General features: G+C 37.7%; 1 long non-coding RNA gene across 1 annotated transcript in view; it reads left to right on the forward strand.

The window, feature by feature from the left end:
• The window catches only part of LOC109290118, a 2,586-nt gene extending 1,994 nt beyond the window's left edge, over nucleotides 1-592 (forward strand). Inside the window, exons 2-3 of the long non-coding RNA XR_002095529.1 lie at nucleotides 128-174; nucleotides 318-592. This is a non-coding gene — a long non-coding RNA (uncharacterized LOC109290118). The remainder of the gene's footprint in view (nucleotides 1-127; nucleotides 175-317) is intronic.
• Nucleotides 593-8,812: the final 8,220 nt, after the last annotated feature.

An 8,812-nucleotide genomic window follows, 5' to 3' on the forward strand; every position in this document is an offset into this window, starting at 1 on the left:
TTTTTTTTTTTTTTACTGGAGGTGCACAGCCCAAAGGCATTAGGAAATTATTATGCTTTGAATTTACATAGATAAACAGATTATAATACCAATTTAAACATACATATGCTCCCCTTGCTTTTCACAGGACATTTCACCCATCTGAAGAGTACTCTTTACTCACAACATAAGCAAGTAAGCTTTCACCAGGACTTTAACTATATCATTTTACATTTTTAATCTTATAGCTTTGTCAGTTAAGATTTGAAATAATGAATGTCTATTAATTTATTCTTCACCCTTGGCTATTTAAACTCTAGCCTTTGAATCCTATACAGGAATTAATTTGTTTTCCTGAGTATCAAGCCCCAGAGCTGTGAGAAAGGATTGAAAAGGAAACAGATGTTCACATTTGCATATGGGCAGCCTACACCCATTTACCCAACCAACAATGTGGCAGTTGCTTCACATCTCATTTTTTGTTATAACCTTGTTTTATAAATGGTCAGCATGTCTTCAATGTCTTTTCAAAGGACAGTTTTTGGGTGTTTTTGGATTTCTGTTATTCTTATCTGTTATGCACGGTGTCACAAGGGAATATAACAAATGTAAATAAAATAAATGTGGTCTCTCTCTCATTCTCTCTCGAAAAACATTGTTTTCGCTGCCTGAGCACATAGTCATGTTTTTTTTCCTAATAATACTCCGATTAATCAAAAAGAATCAAGCACACTGCATAATGAAGCAAAGACGTTAATGTGATATTAGCATATAATTGCACTGTTCTTTAAAAAGATATTGCAGACTCAGGGGATAAACATTGAGGATTGATGACTTCATAATAGTGACTCTTTCACCTTACTGAAATCTCATCTGACAAAAACATCTGCGTGAGATTTAAGTGTAGAAATCTCACATGGACGCTTTGGCTTGCTATGTGTAGATAATATGCATAAGGAAATTTTAGTAATATACTTTTTTATAAGTATAGAAAAATATATCTTTTTTTTTGCTTGGGAAGAGCAGGTTAGAATATTTCATTCACCAAAAATTCTTTTGACACAGATAAGAAAGACTGGAATCCAAACGATCTTGGGTTTAGTTCTTCAAATCCAAAACCTTGGGGGTGAGGTCTGATAGGAAGGGAAGAAACCTCAAAGCTTTCAGAACAGTGCAAGTAAAAAGGAAATGGGAATGAATCTGAATTGTAGACGCATTTGTATAGGATTCTAGTTCTGCAACTACATAACTTGATTGGCAAAGTTCTACAGCATTAAGACAACCTTGTTCTTTCTCTCATTTGATAATGATTTGGAACGGCTACCAATACTGTCATGTTACTATTCTATCAGCTTCTGGCAGCCTGAATGGAATTTGGTCCAAAGTGCCTTTCAGAAGAAGGGGATTTTAACGTACTCTACATAAAGAAAGAATTCACTGACTGGTGGATAGGCTACAATATTTTTTGCCACAGGGGCACTGCACCATTTAGAAAAGTGAAATAAATTAAATACATGTACCTTTATCTAATCATCACCATTCACAGGTATTAAATTAACAAGGCAGCTGGTGAGGACCAGATCTGGAACAGTGTCACAGATTATACTATTCATACTTTGAAAGGACCAATGAGACTTTAGGCTGGAAAATAGGAATTATCCTATAGTTATATTAAAGCATGAAGGTCATTTTAAAAGTACCTTTAAATATCTTATACGTTAGGAGGCTTATAGGACCCACCAACATTTTAAAGATGGAATTGCAAGATAAGCAAATACAGGAGCCATTTTAATCTGCATACAGTTGTGATATTCAAGGCAGTATTTGACTGAAAAAGAAACGCTAAATGAAATATAAGATTTTACTTGTGTGAAAAAGAGGTGGGTCGGTCTATTACCTCATACAGCCTATACTTATTTATGACTTTGAAATGTTAAAGTAAAACAGAAAGCAGAATATTAATGTCATATGCCCAGTTGCAAAGATATAGATAATTACATGCATACAAGGCAATTGGAAAATCAGGTCTGTGACTTAATTCTTTTCCATAACTGCAATTAGAGCTGTTATGCAGTGTTTGTGGGTTCATACCCTATGGACAGGGACAGTACCTATCCTATAGTCCTCTCATGCTATGCTGTGTGTCAACCAATATCCTGGGGCAAAATTGGAATTCAAAAAACTGTTTAGCCTAGATAGAAGAGCTGCAGTAATTGCTCCAGTGAAATGTAACTGAAAGTCAAATTTGTAAAATCTTGACTTTTTTAAGCTTTATCCAAATAGCAGCACTCACAGGGTGAATTTACTCAACAGGTGGCTATTTGCTATATTCATAAGTATGCAAACATTTCAGGTTTTGCATAGCTATAATCACAGTTTGAGCACTGCTAGATTTGGGAATGTTGATGTTTTGTTACTTTTAGAAACCATTTTATGACATTTTAAATTAACAAACAAACAAAGCAAAAGGAAATGAAGAATTAAGAAAACAAGCTGCAGCTCTGTTTTCTATTTTTGAGGATTCACTGAAAGCGAAGTATCTACATTTAATAAATGATGCATGGCACACATTATAATCTGTATAGAAAATATGTACAGGAAAATTAATTATGTACTATTTTAAAAGCAATGGCCAGAAAGCTGACAAATGATCAAAATTGTCTTTCACTATCTTGTGACATTAATTCTAATTTTTTGGTACCTATATTCAATACAAAGCATTTTAGATAACTGTGATATAAGTGCATGCCTATTATTGAGAGACAGTTTCCTCTATTCCCTACTTACCAGTACTAACTTATTAATATCCCTGGTTACCATCACTATGAATTTAGGCTACTATCATTATGCAGCTATAAATCTTAGTACCATGACAGGTATTGAACTGTGACCCTCTTGGATACTGGGGGAAAAGTGAATTATAAAACCCAAACTAAAAATGGAAGGAAACGCAGAAAACACAAGAAATTCATACTTTTTCTTCATGTGTACCTGAATGTATATCAGAGTACTGGTCTGAAAGTCTTACTTTCATTGCTACATTGTTTCAAAACCTGGGAAAAATCCTTCTGGAGTTTTAGAAAAGAAGCAAGACATGCAAAACTGTGAAGTGGGATGGCATACTTCTGAGGACTAATGACAAGAGAACCTTTAATTAAGTTTATAATTGCTCTATTTAGGACTTAAAAATACTTCAACAATTGGGCTCAAAGTTTGTTTTTACTGCATTTACTTTAGAGACAGGCAAATACTATACAAAGTGTAAAATTGTAAATGTACTGGAGACAGATAAGGGTTTTCTTTCATTGAATTCACTAGGCTTTGAATCAGTAAGTTTTATATATATAGTTACCCTCCAAATCGGTCTGTCTTAAACAGGTCAGCTATTTCATGGCTGTTAATCCTTCTTTCCTGAATTAAATGTTTCTGTAATAAACCTTTTTATACATAGTAAATTGTGACATAATAAAGATATATTATTATGTATTTATATTCTATATAAATATAATGCATATGTATAAATATTAACAGCAAAATACAACATCCTCATGACTAGAAACATTTTCCTGACTTTTTTCCACTTGATACTTTTTTTTTGCAACTTGAAACATTTTAGGTATTTCGTACAGAAAAAAAAATACAAATTATGGAACTCTATTCATCTCCTGTATGTCAATTCAAAATTGGGAGGCTTCCAAGCCAGACAGAGCCACAGATTTGAAATTTCAAAATCAAACATTCCCATGCAACTTTATTTGGCCTAATATTTCTTTATTTTTATTTCTTTCTTTATTTTTATTAAACTTATTTAAAAGCTAGTTCAGTAGCTGACTCCTTTTTTGAATTAACAAGAAAAGCACATTGTCAGTTTGCTTATAATTTGAAGAGTATTCACATTTTCAGCAAGGACAGTGGGTTGAGGGGGTCATCAGGGAGATAAGGACTCCTACTTCAAAACGACGACTAACATACATTGGTTTAGTTTTCATTAAGGATTATTGTGAACATATGAAAAATGGTCTAGTGTCTGTATTTTTTTAGCAGGGGGAGGAAAAGGTTTATGACACACTCATTCAGTCAGTGACAGAACTAGAAAGTTGGCCTCCTCCTAAACTTGTATGTTAATCAGACCTGACTTTCCTTTTCCATGATAAATGATTTAGAAATAAATATTGTGGTAACACAATGTGTTAAAGTGGTAGGTTTATGTGACAATGACAATTGTCCCATCTGCAAGATGCTGGGAAACCATGGAGACCCCACAGGCAATGATCCCCTCCCTCTTTCCCAGATGGCACCATCTACACACAGAAAAGCCTTAGGGATGCAGTGAATTAAATGCCAACATGTTATGCATGAGTTTGCTTGAGGAATTCCTCTGCTGTTTATCAGTAATGGCTAATTACCCAAGAAAATTCAACCTCATATCAAGCATACTCAATTTAAAAATGTTACACTAGAAAAGGGGTGTGTTATGTGCAATACAGTAGGCTTTTTTCTCTTGCCATAAAAAGGTGAGCTCATTTTGTGCTAGGAATAACCTTAACATTTCAATGTTAGATATATCAAGTTACATTAGTCCTTCAAAAAAGATTTAAAGTATGTTTAAATACACACACACTGTAATTGTCAGGTTTTTGTCTAAGACTTGATTTTAACTAGAAAAATTATGATAAAGATATTGTATCCAGATGGGCAGGAGGACTTCACCTTGAATGAGTTAAGCTCTGAAACACTATATTAGGAAAGTTTTAACATAAAAAATAAGCATCTGTAGACAGGTTATTTGAAAACTTGGTAAGAGATAGGTGAGGAGAGACTGAAACAATCACGATAGTTTGGTTTGGAGATGAAAGACAGTACAAACCTTGTTACTTATGCCTCTGAAGAAAAGGCCAGTCAGTGCCATGTTAAATACCCCCTCACAATTCAAGAACAAGTAGACGTTCAATGGATCACAAAAACAACACATTCAGTAATGATCAGGGAAATACTTTTTAAACATAATGTATAACTAAATTGTGAGACTCAGGACAACAAAGAATGATTGGATCCAAGAGCTTTACAAGGTTCAAAGAAACAGTTATACATTTAGGCTAGATACAAACATTCAAAAAGCCTGAGGCAGAATTGATCTAAGTTATGCAGTTTTTTGTAAGCAGCCTAATTTAGATCAGTAGTGAACAGAACACACATTTGCCCTTTGGGGGCCAGGGAGTGGCCCATCTTAGACCGGTTTCCACCATTTTTAAACCAGTCTGTGGACACATATACATGATTCTAATTGCACAATAGCCTAATAACACTGCGCAGTAGTGTGCTGGGCAAAAACCGTGCCAATATGCTACAGCACAGTATCATTAGGTTAACAGTAAGCATCACTAAAAACTTGTGTGTTGGTGCTACTGTTCAGTAGCATCAATTACTGTGCACTGATTTAGTACTTAGTTATCCCAGTACTAAACTTAATGTACGGTAACTATGACACATTAATGAACATATAGACATGCCCAGTGTGTGCCAAACTTCTGTTGTGAGTATAGACTAGCTTTGCGTGCTGAACTTCTGTTCTGTCATGGGTATAGATGGGTTTCCAATCACGCACACCAGTAAAAGTGTAATGTCTCTATCTGCCCTTATATGGGAAATGCAAACACCCACAAGCTGTTTGTTGACCCAATTAAGGGAGGAAAGAAGCAGCGATGCCCATTTTAACATACAAATTAGAGAATCCCCTGAAGATTATGAGAAATGGCAAAAAATTGAGATAATGGAATATTTTGGGAAATTATAAAGAATCTAGATGATGAATTATAGAAATATCCACTACAGCTCTTAAACCAAATATATCTGCAAGGTAAAGACCTGAAGATTTCAGACACTTTATTTTCACACTTCTGCCTGGAGCCCCTAATTCCAGAGAATGTGGGTGGTACAGAACAGTAAGTCTAATACACCATATTGCCAGGTGCTGCTAGCAGTCACAAGACTGAGAATACAAAAATATGTTAATTCACAGATTGGGAATAGTTCATTTGAAATTATTCCAGGTCAGGTAACCAGAGAAATCATGGTCACCTTAACAATGCTATATGAAATAGTTCTAGAAATGCGAGGAAGTTTTTCTGTGCTTTGGTAACTATGAAAAAATAACAGCATGAACAACGGATGCAAGTCCTAAAAGAATGTGGTATATACATATAAGATGTACAACTGATATGGAAGCCTAATAAGAGCAAAAAAAGTATACGTCTTTATTAGAAGTGACTACTCTGGAAGATGCAACGTAAGTAAAAGAAAGATGTGTTTTTTCACAGAATTTGCCCAACGTCTACCAGGAGAATCTGAAAGCTGACCTGATCATACAGGTGTGTTGTGAATATCAGACAAGCTGACAATATGGTGGGCATCAAATTATCCAACAAAGAGATGCAAAATATGATCAGTGCAGTCACTAATGCCAGCAAGCAATTTGGAATAAAGATCATTTCCTGAAAAAGAAATATATGCAGGTTCAGAAGATCAACAATGAAACAGGTCAAACAAATGTCACTGGATCAAGCTGACCAATTCAAATACTTGAGAACAATCCTCAGTGGATGGTCAATGTGATAATGAAATCAGAGACAGAATTCAACAGGAAGAATAGTTGTTTTTAGCAAAGTGTTTGCTGGTTCAAGATTAAACTAGAGTTAATATTAAGACTGCTTAAGTACTATATATGGTCAATGCTTCATTAGAGTGCTAGTGTTTGACTCTCAAAGAGGACACAATGTCTTTTCAGGGCTTTTGAATTCTAGTTTTTACAGAACCTTGCTGAAAATTAGCTGGAACAGCAGAACATGAAACCATGAAAAATTGACCTGTGCGAATAGGGAAGTTTTCAATTCAGATTCGACCAATTCAGAGGGCAGTGATTTGATTTGGAGATTCTGATCACTGTCCTGAATCATTTCAGCTGAATCAGCCTCAGAAGATTCAGCACTGATTTGGAGAGATTTGATGATTTGGATTGGCTGGGGAAAGGCAGGCACAGCCGAATGGCTGCAGGTTCTCCCACAACTCCTTCAGCTGTATACCTGTTATATACTTATAGGCAGCCACCAGGTCCGCCCTGAGCCTGCTCTTTTCCAGGCTGAAGAGTCCCATAGGTCTCAGCCTGTCATCATAAGGCCTGTTTTCCTGCTCTCTGATCATGCGTGTGGCTCTCCTCTGGACTCTCTCAAGCTTCTCCACATGCTTTTTAAATTGTGGATCCCAGAATTGGATGCAGCACTCTAGCTGTGGCCTCACCAAGGCTGAGTACAGTGGGAGGACAACATCCTGGGATTTGCGTGAGAAGTATCCATGGGTGCAAGCCAGAGTTTTGCTCACTTTACCAGCTGCAACATCGCACTGGTGGCTCATATTAATCTTGTGGGCAGTCATGACCCCCAAGTCCCTTTCAGCAGTGGTGCTAGCAAGCATAGCACTGCCAAGCCAATAAACATGCTGCAGGGTTTTTTTTTCCAAGGTGGAGTACCTTGCATTTTTTGGTGTTGAACACCATCAGGTTTACTTCCACGCATTTTCTGAGCCAGTCTAGGTCAATCTGGATCACCATCCTGTCCTCAGGTGTGGACGCTTTACCCCAAAGTTTGGTGTCATCAGTGAACTTGGCCAGTCTGCTTCTAATACCAATGCCCACATCATTATAAAGATGTTAAAGAGTATAGGCCCAAGGATGGAGCCTTGGGGGACACCACTTGTCACAGTGCACCACAATGATTTACTTCCATCAACTACCACACTCTGGGTCTGACCTTGGAGACAATTCCCCAGCCATCAAACTGTGATGTAGCCAAGGCCACAGTTGGCAATTTTTCCATGAGATGATCATGGGACACCAGATCAAAGGCTTTTTTAAAGTCAAGATATATGATGTCAATCTCTTCTCCCTTGTCCAGGTGATATGTTACCTGATCATACAAGGAGATGAGATTGGTCAGGCAAGACCTACCCATGATGGCTATTCTCAGGATGTTGCCATCAGCCAGTTTGTCAAGAATGTTCTCTTTGATAATTATTTGCAAGATCTTCCCTGGGATAGCAATCAGGCTGATAGGCCTGTAGTTCCACAGATCTATGTTCCTCCCTTTCTTGAAGATAGGCACCATGTTGTCCTTCTTCCAATCTTTGGGCACTTCACCTGAGCACCATGAGTTTTCAGCAATCCATGCAAGTAGCTGAGCTATGATGTCTGCAAGCTCCTTAAGTACCCTGGGGTGTAAACTGTCTGGGCCAGGTGACTTGAAGGTGTTCAGCCTCTCCTCATGTTCCTTCACATGGTCTACATTGATGATTGATTCTCCCTCACCCTGGCCGTCCCGTACTGTATTGAACAGGGCCGTCCCTTGGGGTTGGTGAAAAACCAATGCAAAATACCCATTAAGCAGGTTGGCTTTTTCCTGAGCGTTGGTTGTCAGTTGTCCCATATGGTTTAGCATAGATTCATAGATTCATAGATTAAGGGTCAGAAGGGACCTAGTAGATCTTCTAGCGCGACCCCCCGCCAGGGTGGGAGAACAACAAAAACCCCAAAAACAAGAAACGGGACTCAAATGAGTCCAGCCAGGTAGGCATCCAGCCTCTTCTTAAAGACCCCCAGGGTAGGGGCCAACACCACTTCCCTTGGAAGTTGGTTCCAGCTCCTAGCCGCCCTAACTGTGAAGTAGTTCTTGCGGATGTCCAATCTATACCTCCTCTCCATCAACTTGTGCCCATTACTCCTTGTTATGCCAGCGGGCGCTAGGGGAAACAGCGTCTCCCCCAAACCCTTCTGGTCCCCCCTAGT

Source organism: Gavialis gangeticus, unplaced genomic scaffold (assembly GCF_001723915.1).
Source record: "Gavialis gangeticus isolate Ggan-Ray unplaced genomic scaffold, GavGan_comp1, whole genome shotgun sequence".
NCBI lineage: Eukaryota > Metazoa > Chordata > Crocodylia > Gavialidae > Gavialis > Gavialis gangeticus.